At 48.7% G+C, this 21,582-nt stretch overlaps 1 protein-coding gene; it reads right to left on the minus strand.

Moving 5' to 3' along the window:
* The window catches only part of HNRNPA2B1 (heterogeneous nuclear ribonucleoprotein A2/B1), a 244,146-nt gene that overhangs the window by 17,625 nt on the left and 204,939 nt on the right, over positions 1–21,582 (minus strand).

The following is a 21,582-nucleotide window of genomic DNA, read 5'->3' on the forward strand; positions in this document are numbered from 1 at the left end:
GCCCAAATAGGACAAGATGAATGCCACCTTAGAAGAGTCATCGGGAAATGCTGTAGGTTTCGCCACAAAATGTAACTGACACTGATTTAAGAAAATGGTGAACTTGTTACAATCCCCATAGAACCTCTCAGGTGGTGCTAATGGTATAGAAACTGGAGTAACCACCTGAATTTGAGGATTACCTGACGTATTAGAATTAGCTTCCCCACTATACAGAGTATGCATGGTTGGCTGAAAGATTGGTGGTTTCATATAAGATTTTTTATCTGAAGTAAAGGTCCAGGTCTGAGGACTTGGTGTAATTTTATTCTGAATAGCCGTTAAATCCTTCCTTAATTCTACATTTTCTGCCCTGATTTCTAATAGTACTGTAGCTAAATCCTGCAACGTGATTTGAGGAGATTCATCCATAGCGTCTGGGCAAAACTTTGCCGTGGCTTGGTCTTCTGTCAGATATGATCAAGCACTCTTACCTGAGCTGAACACCAACCTTACCTGTAAGGTGCTTGATCGGTTTTGCAGAGACGCTATGGACCAATCCCCCAAAACCCTACCTTTTCAGCCAGTGATTCTTATTAACACACTAGGATGATGGGTAGCAGTCAGGGAGAGAGGCCGGATCTGACGCTACTTGTTGTCTAGTAGTCGACCTGAAAATATATACAAGAACATATATTTTAGCAAGAATCCTAAGCACTTTAATCTCCTATTCTACTCCTCTAACTCTTCCTTGACTTTTGAGGAAGCAGTCTCCTACCTGCGAACTACTCGATAAGTCTTCGCGTCCAGGATGTCGTCGTCGTGGTGTGCGCAAGGGTTGAGGTTTTCAGTAGAAGGTGGTTGACTTGTCCGCCCCCAGATTAGGTTTTGAAAATGCTATGGAGAGAAACAACACTTATTTGCACTTTCCTTAAACCTTTTCTTTTATCTGTAAAATGCCTTAGAATAAATTCTACTCACTTCCTTTCCCTGCTTGGTAGGTTTAAACACGACTTTTTCCGTAAAGATTAATAGTTTAGTTCACTATTAAAACCATTGAGATTCCGGCTGAAACTTCAGAAAATTCTGTGAGGATAAATATTATCTATACATTTGTTTTAACATGTACCACCTAGGTTTTCAAACATTATAAACATTAATGTTCGAGTTAGTCTTTGACTTGCTTCACAAAAGAATACCTTGAAAATAACCATATACATTCAAGTTCTAATTAGTCTTTGACTTGTGGTTCACAAAAGAATATGCTGGAAAACACCATTAAATATTATTTGCCAATGTCCAAAACAAGTCTCTTGAATCCTAAAACAAAGTCTCTTGAATCCTAGCGTTGGGCGCCTTGACGAGAAAAATGTACTTAGCTTTTTATTCTGAGGTATCCGATAATTCCTGGAGGTTGGCTGACTCTGACTCGGGCCTTCGACGATGTACGCGAGCTCTCGAACGCAGGTGTTGCTTCCACGATGCTCCGAAGACCAAGCGTCTTCTGGAACCCTGGGTGTGGCTTTTATAGTCTAGCCACACCCTGGGACGTCGGGGAATGGCAGCGTGCCACGCCCAAACCTGCCGAGCACTCCGAGAACGGAGCACCGAATCATTTTGCATCGCGCACCAAAAAGATGCGTGTCATTTTTAAAGCGCGTCTTTTTTTCCTTTTCTTTGCTGCAATACAAGCGCGTCTTTTTCCCTGGGATTTGACAACATGGAATACCACATGAAAAACGTATAAGAGCTTGAAACATGCATAAAAACGTGAACAGTGAACCTTTACCAATGACATATTGATAACCATAATGACATAGTTCACAGTAACCGGTTTTCCTTACATACTAACCCCCTTTCTTCCTTTTAGGTACAGGAGTGCAGGTTGCACGGGATAGGGGTGGGTTTTCTCGAAGGGTGTTCTAGGCTCGTCATGGGCTTGGAAAGACAGTGTCATGACAGGTGGTTGGTGGCTAGGCGATTTTGGGGAGCCGAGACGTAGGAATGGAGAAGGGCGAGTGTGTCATGGTCTGAGATCCTATTGGTAGTGCGTCTGGGGCGATTGGTGGTATTGCGAGAGGGGATAGAGGTCCAGTGTGGGGGGAGTTGTGTGATAAGGCGGGTAGGAGGTGAGGAGGAAGTGTTGTTAGGTGTAGAGGGAGTATTCCGATTGGTGGTAATGCGAATGCGATTGGTATTGTGATTGTCGGTATTGCGAGGGGGATAGAGGTCTGGTGTGAGGAGTGTTGTGTGGTAAGGCGAGTAGGAGGCGCGGGGGAGTAGGTGTAAAGGTGGTGGTGGGAGGGGGGTGTCTGGGGTGTGCGATGAGCAACTCTTTGATGGAGTGTAGTTCTTCTTTCAATTGGAGGAGGGTGGACATAATCATGTCCAGCGAGGTGTTGGGCGCGGAGTTGGGGAGGGGTACAGGCGGAGAACAGGCGAATAGGTTGCTGGAGACGGGGGGAATCGGGGTGAGGAGGTGGAGCTGGTGAAGGGGTTGGGAGTGTTAGAGAGAGGATAGGTGTTAGGGATGGTGTTGGCGTTAATGGGAAGGGCATCAGTGCTAGGGGGGGAAGGGTAGATGAGGGCGGTGTGGAGGCTGGCAGTTGCGGGGGAGGAGGTGGGATAGTGGGGAGTGAGAGTGGGGGGTGAGAGGTTGAAGGAGGGGTGAAGGCTAGGCGTGACAGGAGTGCTCAGAGTGGGGGGGGGGAGATAGACGGAGAGAGAGTCATGTGTGGGGTGCAGTTGGGGGAGGAGGGGTGTTCTGAGAAGATTGGTGCGGAGGACGGGACGGGAGTGCTAAGTGAGGAGGGGAGGGAGGGGGGGGGGGAGATAGGCGGAGAGAGAGTCATGTTGTGTGGGGTGCCGTTGGGGGAGGAAGGGTGTTCTGAGAAGATTGGTGTGGAGGAAGGGTGCTCTGAGAAGATTGGTGTGGAGGACGGGATGGGAGTGCAAAGTGTGGGGGGGATAAGGGAAGATGAGCGGAGGTACGAGGGTTGGTAGGGGGGATGGGGGAGCGGGTGGTGTATGAGGGGGCGAGATCTCTGTCTGAGATTGAGGGGTGGGGAGGGGTAGCTGCAGCAGGTGGGTAATTGATAATGATGCTGGGTGTGGAGGTGAGGCGAGTGTCGTTCTGGTGCTGAACTGTGTTAAGGGTGGGTGCTGTGCCTTCAGGGGTGGTAGGACTGGGGGTGATCTGAGTGTAAGCCCGAGGATTGGATAGGTGCTCTTTGAAAGTGGGAAACAGGTTGTCAAGAAGTACCAGGTTCCTGTCTGTCGATTGAATTAGGACAATCCCGTTATTGTAAATAGTGATGGTGGTTCTGCCTGGGAAGAGTTGGGATGGTGTGATGGAGAGTGTTAGGCCATGGGTGGATTTCCTGGTGGTGGAGACGTTGAGTAGGGTGAGGAACGCTTTTTTCCACTGAGCTCTGCGTGTGGTGTGGAAGATGATATTGGTGTTCAAGGGTCCATTGACCGATGAGAAGTAGGTGTCAGCAAAGGGGGTTTCAGGGTGCGATCTAAGGAAGTTGTGTTTAAAGCGTTTAGCGGCTTTTTTGGTGAGTGTTGGTGGATAGTTGATTTTGTATGTGTGATTGCCGATAGGATCCATGTTAGGATGGTGGTTTAGGTGGGTATGGGTGACTGCACTATAGTGGTACACATGTGCGGAAAAACAGATACATACAAATACAACTACATACAGTGAGTTACACAGTACACAAGTGGTACTAGTGATCAACCAGCATAAGCATATAAGGGCAGTATACAGGTGCAAACAACAATTTACGTGAATCAGAAATCAAAAATCAAAAGTGACATTAGTTAGCCGCCACAATATATGAGGTAGCACTCTTTGCATTACTAGTGTTCAAAATACAGTTAGAGGTGACACTAGTGAGCAACCAGAAATATATGAGGTCGCAGTCGGTGTGTTATAGGAGAGAAGAGGTGACACTAGTGAGCAACCAGAAATATACGAGGTCGCAGTCGGTGTTTTATAGGAGAGAAGAGTGAGAATGGATGCGGGTTGCAGAACTGTGTAAAATAGTACAGAATACAGAAGAAGTGTATGATGCTATATGAGGTAGCAGTAGGTGCATCACAGGGGAGAAAAGGGGAATGGGTGCAGGTTGCGGAAATGTGCAGAGCAGGAGAGAAGATTGAGAATGGATGCCGGTTGCAGAACTGTGCAGAATACAGAAGACGTGTATGATATGTGAGGTGGTAGTCGGTACACAGCAGGAGAGAAAGTGGGATTGGGTGCAGTGCGGAGATGTGCAGAATAGCGCAGAATACAAGTATAAGTATACTACTGATCGAATAAAAGAGCAGAATACAGATGCAAACAATAATGTACCTGAATTAAAAATCAAAAATCAAGAGTGACAATAGTTAGCCACCCAGGTATATGAGGTAGCAATCTGTGCAATAAAAATGTTCAAAATACAGGTAGAGGTAAAATCCTGCAATAATAGGCAGACATTCTAGCAATCTGTGCCTTAAAAATAGTCCAAAATAGTCAGAAAGACTAGTCCATGATGGCCGCCAAAGAGAAAGAATAGTCTAACATGGCTGCCAAGTAGGGGGATAGCGTCATTAGTCCTCTTTCAGTTGTTGCTGTTTTGAGAGCAAGGACGAGCAGTTTCAGATTCTATTCCGGCTGGCTCAGAATCTTGCTTGCTGTGGAGAGTCTTATCTCGATTTTTGTTATCTTAGGTGGAACTGTAGAGGGGCCTCGTGGGCTCAGGCGGTACAGGAGGGGATTAATTGCTTATTTTATGGCCCCCGACATTTTGAACAAAGGAGGTTTAGGGAATGAAAAACAGAAAACGAGTAGGGCAAAGTAAATACCTTTTCCAGCGTTCTACTCAGCATGTGCTCTGTAGTCCCAGCCTCGTGGGCAGCGCCGATCTCTGCCAGCGTTTGCAGGTCTGCTCCCAGGGTCGCAGTGGCAGAGGCGCCCTGATTGCCAAGCTCCCCTCCGAGCCGATGGGGGCCGCCTCTATTCTTGTGTATTTTAATTGGCACGCATGACACCAAAACGTCGCAACAAGGCACCAGCTTCCTCTTGTGCTCTAGCTGCCCATTAACCCGATCTTGTTGCTCCACTGGGAGGGGGGATGAGGGGTGGGGGGGGGGGGGGGGGGGGGGGGGGGGGAGCCTCCCGCCGGAAAGCTGCACAAGACATCCAGACAGGGCACCCCGGAGCCGTTCTAGATGCTCATTGCTCCATTCTCGATGCTCTACAGCCTCCCGCCTGAACGCTGCCCAAAGTGCACACAGACAGGGCAAACCGGAGCCGTTCTAGGTGCTGGCACCCCCTCCATCACCCGCGTCTGATCGGTCAGCGCCAGCTCCCGACCGCTTGTCACCCGCCCCGGCGGCTTCACTGATACGGATTACTTGCCAATCACGGTGATTGGAGGCAAGCATGGCATCTCCACACTCCAGTGGGCACCGGGACGCAGCCGTCCGTCCGGTGCCTCCCAGGCGCTCCGGTCCCAGGTTCAGCACCACCTGGTGCGAGGTGTTCTCCAGGTGGGTCGGGCACAAGCTCGGCTCGAGTCCAGCCGCTCCGAGTTCCGCCGGGGTCCCAGCCGTCACTGCCGATCTCCAGGCGGGTCAGGTTCTCAACTCTGCTCAGGTCCAGCCGTCATGGGTTCCGCCGAGGCTGCAGGGGGATCCCCGCCGTCACTGCTGCAGGAGGTACGTGTTTTACGGCGATATTCCAGTTACTTTTGAAAACAGTTGCTTGAGTTCAATCCAGTTACTTGTTGCGGTCCGGTTGCTCGTTTTCTCGCCGACAGTGGCGCGTGCTATCGGGGATAATTCCAGGAAAGGTATCCCCAGCACTGGGAGCTCCGGACCAGAGCTCCTATCAGGCGGCCATCTTAAGAATGTTCAAGGCCATGTTCAAAACCGCCTGTTGAACCTCATGTTTAAAACCTGAGGCACGTATGTCTGAGCAGTATGCTGGTATTAATGCCCCTAGCGGTTGTCTGCTGAATCTAAGGCACATCTCATGGAATTATTAGTGATGGCCTAACCTTCAGAAACAATTTTTTCTGTTTGTCCTGGGAGATGCTGCACAAGGTCTTCCATCTCATCCCAGTGGACTCTATCATAACAGGAGTAGGGCTTATATATATTTTTATCTACCCGTGGGGTTATCATTCGGGCATGTACTGGTTCTTTAAATATGCCATTTGTTATGGGGTCTGTGTCATAAACGTCCCTAGGATCAGGGTCCCCCAACGGTTCTCCTAGACCCCCTGTGGGTGTACATGGAGGTGCATTATGTAGAGGGTGGTGATATGGAGAAGGAGGGGGTGCTGGAGATAGTTGTGGTTGAGGCTGATGTGCAGGGCTAGTCGCAGACACAGCCTTTGGACTAGTACTGAGACTTGGAGCAGAGCCTGGGTGAACAGGCCTTGAAAAATCATAATAGAAAACAAGTTACTTACCTGTAACTTTGGTTCCCCAGTATTGGTAACTTTCATAGATTCCCATGCTTTGTATCATTCCCCGTCGTCGGAATGGGAGCCTCGGTAAATAAAAGAAATAACAATCATAGAAACAAAAGAGAAAATAGGCCTAGGCCTCATCTCATTTTGTAGCATATCACCCTCTTTGTGTAAAAGAGCCCAAACTTTCCACAAGGACCAATCAGAACAGCCTCACCCCTTGGAACCTTCCAGAGAGAGCTCAGAGCCTCAGAGTTTCGTAGCCGTTGTGCAAACAGCCACCATCTCAGTAAAAGGCCGTGCTTTCCCCGGTGAGGAGGGTGGGCGCATGGAAATCTACGAAAATTACCAATACTGGGGAACCAAAGTTACAGGTAAGTAACTTGTTTTCTTACCCCAGTATTGGAACTTTCATAGATTCCCATGCTTTGTATCAGAATAGCTAGCAGTAAATCACCAAAGCACATTTTGTTAGATACATTGCATCACATAACCATATGACAATTCTTATAGCATACCTTGCTAAATTGTAACCAAGAAATAAAACATTGCTGATACCAAACAAGCATTTGCAATGCAATAGGCCGCGCATTAGGAAAGTTTGAGCTATTGGTCTTGTAAATTACTTTTTTTTTATTAATGTTTTGGTTTTGAAAATAGCTAAATTAATAGCTTTGTCATTTACAATGTCAAATAACTTTCGCAAATGTGACACCTATAGCATTTGTAATGCAACATGTTTTGTATTTATTGACTTGGATGTATTGATATTACAAATAACAATGGCTTTTAATTTTTTTAAATAATACTTAAATAAAAGTGATTGTAATTTATAATGTCAATAGCTTAAACTTTTGTAAATAACTTTTGTGAAGATTATGTTCAGTGTATTTTATTGTGACGAAAATCTAAGAACAGAAGTGAAATATTAACATCTTTTTGTGACATTTGTAATAAAACTTGAAACATTGAGAGAACATAATTGAACCAGTTGTTGTTGAATGGTTGCACAGATTGATGCTGTGATGGCGCGGAGTGATGTTGTGGTGCTCCTGAGTGATGCTGTGGTGCTCCTGAGTGGTGCTGTGGTGCTCCTGAGTGGTGCTGTGGAGGCCGTGAGTGGTGCTGTGGAGGCCGTGAGTGGTGCTGTGGAGGCCGTGAGTGGTGCTGTGGAGGCCGTGAGTGGTGCTGTGGAGGCCGTGAGTGGTGCTGTGGAGGCCGTGAGTGGTGCTGTGGAGGCCGTGAGTGGTGCTGTGGAGGCCGTGAGTGGTGCCGTGAGTGGTGCTGTGGAGGCCGTGAGTGGTGCTGTGGAGGCCGTGAGTGGTGCTGTGGAGGCCGTGAGTGGTGCTGTGGAGGCCGCGAGTGGTGCTGTGGAGGCCGCGAGTGGTGCTGTGGAGGCCGCGAGTGGTGCTGTGGAGGCCGCGAGTGATGCTGTGGAGGCCGCGAGTGATGCTGTGGAGGCCGCGAGTGATGCTGTGGAGGCCGTGAGTGATGCTGTGGAGGCCGTGAGTGATGCCGTGGAGGCCGTGAGTGATGCCGTGGAGGCCGTGAGTGATGCCGTGGAGGCCGTGAGTGATGCCGTGGAGGCCGTGAGTGATGCCGTGGAGGCCGTGAGTGAGGCCGTGAGTGATGCCGTGGTGGCACAGAGTGATGCCGTGGTGGCACAGAGTGATGCCGTGGTGGCACAGAGTGATGCCGTGGTGGCACAGAGTGATGCCGTGGTGGCACAGAGTGATGCCGTGGTGTCTCAGAGTGATGCCGTGGTGTCTCAGAGTGATGCTGTGGTGTCTCAGAGTGATGCTGTGGTGTCTCAGAGTGATGCTGTGGTGTTTCAGAGTGATGCTGTGGTGTTGCTGAGTGTTGCTGTGGTATTGCTGAGTGTTGCTGTGGTGTTGCTGAGTGTTGCTGTGGTGTTGCTGAGTGTTGCTGTGGTGTTGCTGTGGTGGTGCCGAGTGTTGCTGTGGTGGTGCTGAGTGTTGCTGAGTGTTGCTGTGGTGGTGCTGAGTAATGCTGTGGCATTGGGGGATGCTGTGCGCTGAGTGGTGTTGTGGGATAGACGAGACCTAAAAAATGAAAGTGTCCTAACGTAATGTAACTGGTGCTCAGGTAAAGTGCTCTAATGCTTTCTGGTTTAGTTTGTGCTATATGAAATCACTAAAAGAACACATAACAGTGGCTATAGGCACTGTGTAACAGTTTTTATATCAATACACATACACACGAAAAAGATAGAAAGAAAAGTACATCACTCTAAGCTTGGTACAGCCTCCATGCTGCCTTTCACTCAAATCAAGCACGGAGTCACACTTCTTATTACAGATTAGAACCGCCGACCATCTAAATAAACAAGCGGCTCCATACCCTTCTAGACCCCTCCGGGCAGGCCGGGTTTTGTGGCCTGGATTGGATACTAGTGTTAGTAAATGTATACTTGAGATGTTAAAATCCAGATTAAAAGTCAGCAATTGTAAAGTTCTGAGGGGGTGGGGGAGGGGGACACAGTTTAGAGGCTCCCGGAAGCTATGAACCCAAGATTGTGTAAATGACAGGGACAGCCTGTGAAACGTGGAGTCCTGGTGACATGCAGGGATCAGGTAACCTGGCATGCCCCTACCTGCTGCCCTAAGGGGGCACTAGCCACTCACTTCAATCAAAGCTGTTTATGAGTTACACGCCTGCAGTCCTTTTTTGTAAACAAACACATGTGATGAGTTTAATAGCTCGGGGCAACAAAACTACAAGTCCCAGAATGCAAAGCGCTGCCTCTTGGCGTTCCATGAATTGCTAAGTTGTCACACATGAGAAAGGCCTGCTTGTTAGTGACGTTATTAGTACGGAAAGTCTAGGGGCTTGAGCAGGTCTCGGAGGTGTCACCCCCTCCCCCGACATTATCGAAGGATCACGTGATAAAATATTTCTTTTTAAAGCACCCCAGGTACTGTGTGTTCGGATGTACATTTTATTAGATGAACAGCCCTGCCCCATCAACACCTCTGGCACTGCCTCAACTGGATTGGAACAAGTCCCTAAGTATGACTGACTCTAGACGCAACATATAAATACTAATAACAGAAATACAAATAATTAAAAGAAAACCTTTAACTGTGCCATTTGCTTGCCGACCGGTCTTCTTCCTGCATCGCTGCTCCTAGCTTCTGACTGTTGCTGCTGAGCAGAAGGGTCATTCGACTCCGGGGCGGAGCAATGCCCGAAGAAATAGGGCTGTTGTGTGAAAATGCGGGCACTGTTATAAAATTAGAAATGGATGTTTTTGACTGCCGTATTAAATAAGTGCGATCTGGATGCTATAATAAAAGTAAAAGCACGCACAGTGTGCTGAATGTTGCAGACACGCATGTCGTGCCTGCAGTACTTGAAATTTACTAAAGAAAATAGTGCATACAGGCGAAGATAAAACACCTCATTTCGCCATTTCATTTTAAATAACGTCCACGCCCATTTATTTTTTTGACGACCTGCCTCTATAGACAGTGGCGCTGCTGCCATTATGTTAAAGCACCGAACGGGATGCTTGTAAAACCAGCAACACAGAACAGAAACAGAAAGCAGCCCGGGCTGAGTGAGAGGGCGGGGGCTGCCCCGCGCATGTGCGTTCCGAGCCCCGGCGCCAAAGCGGAGTGCGGCATCTGAAGTCCCGGGTCCCAGGAGGGGGCCCGGGTGAAGACCAGCGCTGGGGAGGAGACACGGAACACGCCGAAAGAGCCCGGTGAGTGGGGGGTGGGTGTACACGCGTGTGTCTGTGTGTTCGAGTGTGTCTGTGCGTGTGTCTGTCTGTGTGCGCGTGGGTCGGGGGGTGCGTGTGTGTATGTGTGTGTATGCGTGTGGCTGTGTATGTGCGCATGTGTGAGTGTAGCGCGCGCACCGCGATGCACGTTACAAGCAGCCAAGACGTCAAAGCGCACCCACGAGGTCAAATCCCTGGCAGGAGAAGCGCGCGTCAGTCTGCTGTCCACATTCCTCCCAGAGTGATAACATACGTTGTCGAGCCCTAGACAGCAAAAGCTTCGCTTTTGCTTTCGTCTAGGCTCGACCTAAAATGTAGAAGCTGCTTCAAAACAGTGCACGCAGTCACATAATATGCAGAGGCTGGTGCTCTCGAGGCGCGGCCAAGGGGTGCTCTAGCTTGTGTGACAGAACTGGTCATCTTTGGGGTTTTAACCACCTGCGCTCTGTTGTCTGGGGCATGTAATAAGATCTTTCTTATATTCCTTTTTATGAATCGAATAGTTTTTTAAAATCATTTTATCATCAAGCGCCGGTCGATGGTCTACAAACATAGTGCAAAGCAGACAAGAGGATGCATCTTATGGTAAGCCAGATTTGCCATCAGATGGTTCTATTCATTTTTAAGGCGTGTTATACACCAAACACACCAAACGTGTCCCCGTCTGCCAAAACGAGGATGACATCTAGCCTCAGACCCCTCACGCGCTGATGCTGCCCTTGTAGCGCGTGCTACATCCAGCCTGCAACGCTATTAACAAGAATAACAATATGGAGGACAGCAGCGACTATGGTTCTAACCAGTGCAGTCGACAAGTGGTTGTTTTATGTACAATCATTTTGCCTGACCAAAAAATGTGTATGAGGCCGGCGGTTTGAAGCGCTTTCGTTAGTTTTTCGGCATTTTACAAAACAAGCAAATATAAACAAAAACAGGCGGGCCTATCCTCCAAATGGGCAACTTCTCACCAAGCTAGTCGACCTGCCAGTGATTGCTGCGACAACATTGCAATTTCAGGGCAGGTGCCTGTTGGACAATTCCCGTTTCTCAGTGGGTATGATCGCCTCTGAGTCGACCAAAGAACTCTTCACTTCAAGTCAGGCTTTTAGCAAACCTTGCCACTATGTACCCAGTTCCTGCAGGAACCAGGATCAGTGGTAACCACGCAAACCAGGCCTGGCACCGTGGTGCGGATGCTGCACAAAGATGCAGCAGTATTGACTGATGGCGAAATTGAAATGGGTTGAAGGGGGCATTTCACAGCTGACCGCTCTCCCAGCCGGCGCCCGCGGCTCCGACCGTCTCTAGCGGGTCCCTGTGCCTCTCGCGCGCGGCAGCACTTGACAATGCCTGGCTTGCCTGAAGTGTGTCACGGCAAATTACGTTTCCTTGTGCACAGAAAGCGTCTCTCTTCCATGTTCCTTCTTAATTAAAGGAGAAAGCTGTGGACATTATTGATAGCAGGCCCTCCGGTGCTGCCACTGTTCGGGCGGGGTTTCTTAAATAACTCTCTCTCAGGGGAGGGGAGATCTTGGCTTTTTTGTACATCAGAATGAGTTCAAATTAGCCGTCAGTCCAAGCAACAACCCCTGCCCCTCTATGCTCTGCTCTACAGCAGGTGGCAGGGGAAGAGGGGTGACGCAGCCCGCTCCATTATATATTTCATGGCTACTCGACAGTATGAACCATCCAGCATTCACTACACTCAACGTAGGAAGCTGTGTCAAGGGCTCACCCAAGGACACCCATTCTTAGTGAGGTTTAACATTTCAGGGCACAGAGCATCAAAGATTTTTTTTAAAATCTGCTGTTTTCATTGAACAATACGAGTAACCAGGCTGAATTTATATTATACTGATGAATACTTTTAACAGCCGGGGCCTGTGCAGGTAAGAGCCGTGAGGCCGGGAGAGGGGGGATTTCGACAGACGATGAGTGAAAATTAAATAAATACATTTTCCCTCCCCATCGTCTGTTGAAATCCCGCCAACCCGGCCCACCGCTCTAACCTGCACGAGCCGCGGCTGGCTTCTAATACCAGATTCCTCACCTTGGAATACTCCCCATGCACTAAACTGTACCTGGAATACTTTCCCATAGCAGTGCTCCCACGTGTCGCAAGCTGATGTTGCATGGCTCTGTGTAACTCCACCCCACCCCCAAAGTAACAAAAGTGCAAATGGTCGTCATGCAACTTAATTCTGACCCAGGGCCTCTGCCAAGTCACACCAACACACAGAGGATCTATTATCTCTTTGGTTCTGACTCCGATCCTAAGCCAGAGAAAGGGCTCCATAGACATAAACAGAAACAGAAAGCAGCCCGGGCTGAGTGAGAGGGCGGGGGCTGCCCGCGCATGCGCGTTCCGAGCCCCGGCGCCAAAGCGGAGTGCGGCATCTGAAGTCCCGGGTTCCAGGAGGGGGCCCGGGGGAAGACCAGCGCTGCGGAGGAGACACGGAACAAGCCGAAAGAGCCCGGTGAGTGGTGGGAGGGGGTGTACGCGCGTGTCTGTTCAAGTGTGTCTGTGCGTGTGTCTGTCTGTCTGTGTGCGCGTGGGTCAGGGGGGGGGGTGCGTGTGTGTATGCAGTGTGTGTGTGTGTCTGTGTATGCAGTGTGTGTGTGTGTCTGTGTATGCGTGTGGCTGTGTATGTGCGCGTGCGTGAGTGTAGCGCGCGCACTGCGATGCACGTTACAAGCAGCCAAGACGCCAAAGCGCGCCCACGAGGTAAAATCTCCGGCAGGAGAAGCGCGCGTCAGTCTGCTGTCCACATTCCCCCCAGAGTGATAACATAAGTTGTCGAGAGCTAGACAGCAAAAGCTTCGCTTTTGCTTTCGTCTAGGCTCGACCTAAAAATGTGCTTACGAGGATGGAGAGATTGCAGGGAAAGCTCACCTCTCATTGAAAAAGATTCCTAAGGACTGCTTGACCAACAGCAGCGTCATCCCGTCCTGCAGACTCTAGGCAGTAGTGCTTCGTGAAAGTATGTGTACTGCTCCACGTTGCCGCCCTGCATATGTCTTTGATAGCGACTCCAGAGAAAAGAGCCACTGACGATGCAACAGATCTTGTAAAATGTGCACGGACTTTCCTGTCCAGGGGCTTGCCCGCCTCCTGATGGCAAAATTGAATTGCACTGGAGATTCAGCGTGAAATGCCACTCTTTGCTAAAGGAAACCCCTTCCGTGGTGCGCTGTAGGTCACAAATAATTACGATGACTTTCTAAAGGACTGTGTTCGTTCTAAGTAGAATTTCAAGCATCTTTGAACGTCCATAGAATGTAATGTCCGTTCCGCCGGAGTAGAAGGCAGCGGAAAAAATGACTTTAAGATCAAGGGTTCATTCAAATGGAACTCAGAAGGCACTTTCGGGATAAATTTCGGATTGGTGCGAAGGATAAGCACATCCTTTTTAAATTGAAGGAAAGGATCCACTATTGAAAGTGCCTGTAGCTCACTAACTCTTCTAGCTGATGTTAGCGCTAAGAGGAGGGCTAGTTTCCAAGACAGGAATTTCAAGTCCGCCTTGTGAACCGGCTCAAACAAAGCTTTCATGAGTTGAGCCAACACTAGGTTGAGCTGCTAAATTGGCGGAGGTGGGCGAACTGGAGGATACATCCGAAACAAGACTTTCAAAAATTGTTTAACAATTCTAGAGGACCATAGGGATGGGCATGAAGAAATGCGTTGAAACCTCGATATAGCTGCAAGATGCACCTTTACAGAAGAATGTGCCATTCCAGACTTAGCCAATGATAGTGTTCACGGCAAAATTTGATGAGGCAGGGATTTGTAAGGATGGAGACCTTGTCTTTGACACCACAGGCAGAACCTCCTCCATTTTGCCTTGTATGTTTTATTAGTGCTTGGTGCTCGAGCCTAGGACAAAACCTCTCTACACTCCTTGGGAAGATTCAGATGACGGAACTCTCTGTGTTTAGGAGCCACGCTGTCAAGTGTAGTGACTTCGGATCCGGATGGAACATCTGACCTTGATCCCTCGATAACCGAGATGGAATCTGTCGCAAGCGAATTGGACGATCCTGGGAGAGTAGAAGGAGTTCTGTATACCATAACTGCCCGGGCCACGCTGGTGCAACGAGAATCATCTTGCATGGCTCCGCCTTGATTTTCCTGAGTACCCGTGGTATGAGGGGAATTGGTGGCAAATAATGCGCCGTACCAGGCAATCGAAAGTGCTTTGCCCAAAGATCCCTGATGGTGAACTTTGCTTGCGAAGAACCGGCATTTGGCGTTCTCCGGAGACGCAAAGAGGTCTATGGTCGGTGTTCCCCAGAATGGACTGGTTCAATTCCCATTCGTGATTCACCTCTGTCTGGCGACTCAGAGCATCCGCTGTGATATTGAGAGAACCTGCCAGGTGTTCGGCCTACAGATTGATCTTGTGAAGAATCACATAATCCCAGATTCTTTGAGCTTCCTTGGACAGAGTATGTGATCTCGTCCCCCCTTGTTTGTTGATTTAGTGCATGGCAGTCGTATTGTCCGTCCAGACCAGCACTGTTTGATTCTGAACTCTGGTAAGGAAAGCCTGAAAAGCTAACCGAATGGCCAACAGCTCCAAAAAGTTTATATGGCACTGGCGTTGCTCTGGACACCAGTGCCCGCTGACTTGAAGCTCTCATGTGGTCATGATCATAGGAGATGGTGGAATCCTGAATGTCAGCCCTTCTGCGATGTTGTCTTTCACCAGCCACCACTCGCATGCCTTTCTCATTTCTTGCGTTACCAACACCTTGTCGTTGAAAGAGCCCTCTGCTTGGGACCATTGTGTGTCTAGCTCCTACTGCAGAGGACGCATTCACAGCCTGCAATGCGGTATTAATGGTATGCAAGAAGACATCGACCCGAGCAGGGACTTGTAGAGTCGTACTGAAAGGCATTTCTTTTTCAGCACCTGGCGCGCCGAGACGATCAATTTCTGTTGACGTTCGTCTGACGGACGAGCTGTGCATCGTTTCGTGTCTAAAATGGCCCCAAGGAATCTTATGGACCTGGGGGGTTGCAGAACTGACTTGTTTTTGTTGAGCTGAAGGCCCAGGTGACTGAACAATTGGATGCAAGTCGTAACGGCTTGGGAAGTTTCCTTGAAAGATGGAGCTTTGACTAGCCAGTCGTCCAAGTAGGGGAAAACTTCCAGGGATTGTTTTCTGAGAATAGCCGCCACTGGCGCCAACACCTTTGTGAATATCCGTGGTGCCGACCGAACGCCAAACAGAAGCACCTTGAATTGGATATGGCTCTTGCCTACTGTGATGATCTCAATGGGGGTTGAAAGGTGCACTCCTTTCAAATTTTTTCTTAAAAATTTCCAAATTCTAATACGCAATGTTTGAACTGGTGTGCAAGGAGGGGAGGAGGAGCCACCCTCCACAAACGTTAAAAGAGGAATTCACTAGTGACGCAAGTCATTAGACCCTATTTGCACTACCTGTGGCAGATATCCGTCTGCTTCTGTAAACAAATTCTTGAAAACGTAACATACTTCATGAATGTTTAATCTTGTATTAATCATTCCTTTGAACATGAAATTATCTGAGCGTATCCATTTTACAAAAAACAATCAATTTTGGTTGATTTTGTTTGCACACAATAGATTCACTGTCCAAACATAAACTAAGCAATAATAATGCTTTTAACCTCAAGCATAATCAAATCCCAATGCATTTCGGGAGGGTATCCCTTCGTCAGGGGAAACTGGAAAAACAAATAAAATGAAACTTATTTTAGAAAACGTCATCCAGCACTTACAATGGTGATCACCATTATGTTATAAAAATGCATTATAAAAAAATCTGTTGTGTTAATTCGTTTAAGTCTCCCACGGTCAAACCCACCCTCTGGTGTGATATGACGGAGCTCATGTGAACAAGAGTAAGAGGAGAAAAGGTTGGCAATGCTTCCCTCCTATACAGACGGTATAAGGTTAATCCCTAGTCCAACACATTAAGTTTACAGACTGTAATGGATTGGAAGGGTTCTGAGTAATATATTCACCGCGTGAACAGGTCCTTTGTTGTTTGTTACAATCTAGGGAAGCCAACCCCCGTACTTTTCCACAGCACAAATAAAGTAATTTCTAGTGTGGTTTATCCACACAGTTGTTAACCTCTGCCATTTGTGGCTGTCGTAGGTCATTATCTGATTACAGACAACTTTTTCCTTGGAGGGCCCTAATCTTACAAGCTTTAAAATTAACACATCATTTGATCCTTTTCTCATCACTTGTTTTTGAGTGGAGTATAGGAGCCAAGAGACATTTCGCTACTTTCCCATATCCTATTCTGAATAGTTTTCTTTAAATAGTCTCAGAGTCTTAATAGTACTAATGATCACTAATGAACAATGGTAAGAGTGTGAATGGAAAACTTATTTCTCTGTAATATTACATTTTGCAGGAGAGAACGATTTTTTACATCCGGATAGTGGTTCACTACATTTTCTGTATGGAAACATTGATGCTTCAAACTGGAGGCATTCTGTTCAAGTAACTGTGTCAAAATGTTACTGTCTCAAAGTCTATTAGTGTAAATTCTGTTAATTTGCAGCCTGTTTTTATATAAGTTGTTTTGTATTTGATGTATACTTGTTTCAAGCACAGAAATTATCTCTCTCCTACACATCAAGTATATGAGTATGATTTGTATAAGGCTTGTTATTAATATGTGAATAAAACATTTCCCTACATCATCTCTCAACAGACCTATGCAGTGTATATCTACAGATCGAACAGAACTTTAGACTAATAGACCAACATAGAAAAAATAGCAATGATCTCCCTAAAGGACCACTCCTAATGGGCATACTTCAAAATATATAGTGGGATTAATGTCTTGGCAAGATCCTGGCTTTTCCAGACATCCTGAGTAAAGCACTTCCTGCCACTATAGAGAAGTCTGCCCTCTCTGGCATGACAGTCAATATTGCCAGGCCACGAAGAACAAACTGCTCTAGTGGAACTTTAAGATGTCTCATGCATTCAAATTCCCGGATCACTTAATTATCAATACGATGCAGTCACGCATTGTCTGCGACTGCCTCTGTTCTGGAATAATAGATAATCCCTGCAAAAGAAACATGGGGCTGTACATCACTTTAAAGAATACAGCTCTTCTGCAGAATACCACCCTCATGGGCATTTGGACCTGGCTTCTTCAATGTAACTCCAATTATGTGCAAGATTCTTTCTGGTAGATACCATCGCCGCCAGGGTGTTTATCTGTTTCCCAGCAATGCTGGTATCAAACAACAGTAACCCTGCATCTGGTAGAGACATCTATATTCCTTAACTTAGAATCCTCCCCCAGCCGCAAGACTGGATCCGGAAATGTTTTCCGTAGTACGTCTATGTGTTGAAAGAGGGTGTTGCACGACTCTGTACTGACTTCATACGCACATGTAACAGTAAAGTACATATAACCCCCTTACCGATGCGCTGACATCACTTTCTTCTTTCCAGCACTTGCAATGCGGATCAGACAGCTATATGTAAATCAGTATTGGCCCTGTGCCTCATGGGAACAGTCCAGACCAAACTGCCAAGCCATGTCTTCCCTGGACCGGAAACAAGCATCCTGGCACCGGTTTCTGGGTAACACCCTTCATCAGCCAGGCTAGCTTGAATCCAGTGGCAAAGTGAGCAAGGGACCCACGTCGGGGCATACCCTGCCAACTCACGGCAAACAAAGCAAACACAAGGAGATGCTTTTGGGTAACACCCTTTACCAGCCAGGCTAGATTGTTTTAGGTAACACCCTTCATCAGTCAGGCTAGCTTGGGAAAGGTATGCCCAGACGTAGGTGCAGTGCTCTCCATGCCACTGGAGTCAAGCTATCCTGGCCGAGGAGGCCCAAAACCGGTCCTAGGATACTTGTTTCCAGTTCAGGGAGGACAAAGCTTGGCAGTTCGGGTTGGACTGTTCCCATTGGGAGCAGTCAAGACTGATTTGCATATGGCTGGGTCCAAGCCAGAATGGCATGGTGAGCAAAATAATATGGATTTTGGCACAGATCTCTGTACTGGGGTGAATGTAGGACCTTGCTCTGCATTCTGTCCATCAATTGTTCTTTTGGCCTTGTAGAACATCACGACTTAGAGGCGTATGGTTTTTGTCATTGTCTTTGGCCAAAGGCGCTGAGTGAGCGTAATTTGAAAATCTTGGCAGCACGGCTAAGTCGTTGGCCTCCCTTTAAGTCAGGAGATCTCCAACACCAACATGTTGAAGCGGAAACAGAAACTGACGCGCAAGTCAGGAGTCTCCGACGCTGCGTCCCATTCCCAAGTTCCGGAGTCTTGATAAAATCTACCCTACGGCGAGGCCAAGATGGCGGCTTGGTGAGACGTACTTTTCATCTCTCGGCTCTCGCCCCAGTAGGCCTCAATCAATAGCTGCGGGAAACTGGGGACATCAGTCATCTAACCCCCCCCTCCAAGTGCTGGAGGAGCCTTAACAGCCGGGACAATGAGAGCAGGGCCGGAGGCAGCAGTGTGGATGTGGCGCCCTACAGACGGGCGGATGAAGCAGCAACCACTGCAGCAAGGGAAGCGTTGTGCTGAGTGGCACTCGCACAGACAGAGCGCATAGAGAGACTGCCCGGAAGCGGAGTCAAGGCCAAAGACCGCAAGAGGCGTAAGAGCGGAGCTCCGGGGACTCGTCGGCGCTGCCGCAGGCACAGCTCGAGGCGACGGACCGGACCGACAGAGCGGAGCAGAGGCTTGCACTGCCTCCGGCAATAAGTGAAGCGGAGGCCCCATACAGCGGGTCGTGACTTAGCCCAGAGTGAACTGAAAGGTCCCTGGGGATCCTGATCCGGCTGACAGGGGTCCTCACCACATCTTACTTTGTGCAAAGACTGCAGGAACTGGAGGCAGTGAGCCTTTCTGATGGCAGGGCCTCGGGTGCCCCCACCTAAGAGGACGGTGGCTCTCCTCCCTGTAGCTTCAACTGAACCCTTTGGAGAGAGTTCGGAGGACCGGGTTCTGGGACGGCACGGGGCCCTGAGAAAGAGACCGAGCCAGTGCGGTGCCCAGGGTGCTGGGGGACAGGACCGGACTGGGGGCCCTCGCAACCTTGGTAGAGAGTGGCTACCAGACCCTGAGGTGCCACCCTGGTGATCACAGACGGACCGGGAGCCAGGTGGTCGTGTCTAGCCTACCCCCGCTGCTGAAGAACTGCGGTGGGGGTGACTCAGGCCCCAGAGGAGGGCATGGCCCCTTGGCTTTGCCCCCTGCTAGCTGCTGCGTTCCGCCCGATCTGTGGAGAGCATTATCCCAGAATTGTCCACCGGTAAGGGGAGGAAAGACAGATCAGTGAAAGATGCTCCTCAAAATGCCAAGTGCACAGGCCAAGGCCCAACCCTTCAGAAGAACTCAGAAGACATGAAGGGAGTGGATGCACTGATCAGACGTGCTTTCTTTGAATTGCTATTCTCCTCCTTATGGGAAGATATTTCATCTATGCGGAGGGAGCTTTCGGCCGAACTGAGGGAGGTCTGCCGATACCTGGACTCAACAGGAGAGAGGAATAACATCCTGGAGGACCACAAAGCTAATAGGGACGAGGAGATGAAGGGCCTCCATCAAGAAGTCATCCGGCTGCAAACAAAACCTGGACGTTCAGGCGCACAGAGAACTTTGAAAACTTGTCCCGGCGCAACGACATATGGATTCGAGGAATTGCAGCCAGGGTGGAGGACACAAACAGAGGCCTTGGGGTCCGACCTTTTCCATGCAGTCCAAGGTGACCCTTCAGACTTCCAAATCAAGCTAGACCGCAGAGTGGGGACCCCGGCGGGCTGCTCCGGCCCTGCCATATGAAATTTAACATGCGTTTAGGACTTCCGGCTTAAAGAGCACATGCTCTGGGTCACCAGGTACAATCCTGCTTTCTAATTCAAGGGCCTAAAACCTTCACTGTATCAAGATTTGGCCACCTCCACATTGCAGAAACGCAAAGCATTTTAGCCTCTCACTACCGACCTACGAGCAGCTGGCATCTTATTCTTGGGGTCACCCATTCAGATTTTCCCTTTAAATGGGGGGCTGTGGCAAATGCGTTCAGTGATTGAGGCCAGCAAGCTGCTAGGAATCGAGGTCACTTCTGCAGTGAGTTTGACATTCAGAGTGGACATAGTTAGAATACAATCAAGCCCCGGGATAGCAAGCTGTGCCCTGACAACATAGTCAAAGAAAGACTGGCGACCGTGGCCGGGGATCCCCCTGGAAGACTGTTATAATTTGTACGGGGGTCTGGCGGACGATCTGATGGTTGCCCTCTCAAACCTCTGTTGATGAGTGCATGGGGCTGGGTCAGGCTGGGAGCAGGGAGATGTTGGCCACTGGTATTCCCTAACTTTTCTAGTAGTCAAATAACGATTGTTTGTTGGTTTATAGCATTCTTTGTTGGGGTTTGTTTATTTTTGTTTACCTTCCTGGGTTTTCTATAGGCTTGGCTTCAGGCTTATGTAAATGCTTATATCCGGATACAAATGCTTGGTATGCCGGGAGCATTTGGGGAGGGGGGTTCCATTTTACATATCCCTGTGTCTAGGTCACGACCCATATGGTAACGGTCAGTAAAATTTTCATCTTGAATGTGAAGGGACTAAATAATCCAATTAAAAGGAGGGCCATCCTATCCTACTTAGAGCAGTCAGGTGCCCATATATGCTTGCTACAGAAAACTCACCTTCTTGCTAGTGACACGCACAGACTTCGCTCGAGGGCTTTCCCTCACCAATATTTCTCCTCACACACAACTAAGACAGCTGGAGTTGCAATACTCCTCTCTCGCACGCTTTGAGGTAAAGAGGGCATAAAACAAGTTGAAATTAAAGGATGGCTCTTAGCTATATCAGTCACTACGAACGCCTATACCTTAGGTTCTATATACACGCCAAAGGAGGGGCAAGAGGCTATCCTCCCACATGCAGTGACGGAATTAGCAAACTCTCTAGATAGGCAAATCTTGATGGGGGAAGACCTAAATATGTTCTTCGACAACCAACTGGACCGCTCGGCAAAGCGGCTGGGGCAGACTGGGGTAATTTCGCGGAGTGGATACGAGACTAGGGACTGGTGGATATTTGGCGAACCCTGCATCCCCACGTCACAGATTACACATTTTATCCCATGCACACAAAACCTATGCTAGAATGGACTACTTCATAGGGTCCCAATCTTTGCTTCCCTTAGCGTCAGCCTCGGACATTGAACCCCGCTCGTTTTTGGACCATGCCGCACTGACTCTTACATTAGAAATCCCCCCATTAGGCAGACCATCATATTCTAGGCGGCTGCGTTACACAATTTTACACCAACCGGCCATGGTACAGCGGCTCACTAAGACACTAGAGTTGTTCCTGGTCTTTAAA

This window comes from Lissotriton vulgaris, chromosome 10, assembly GCF_964263255.1.
Source record: "Lissotriton vulgaris chromosome 10, aLisVul1.2, whole genome shotgun sequence".
Taxonomy (NCBI): domain Eukaryota; kingdom Metazoa; phylum Chordata; class Amphibia; order Caudata; family Salamandridae; genus Lissotriton; species Lissotriton vulgaris.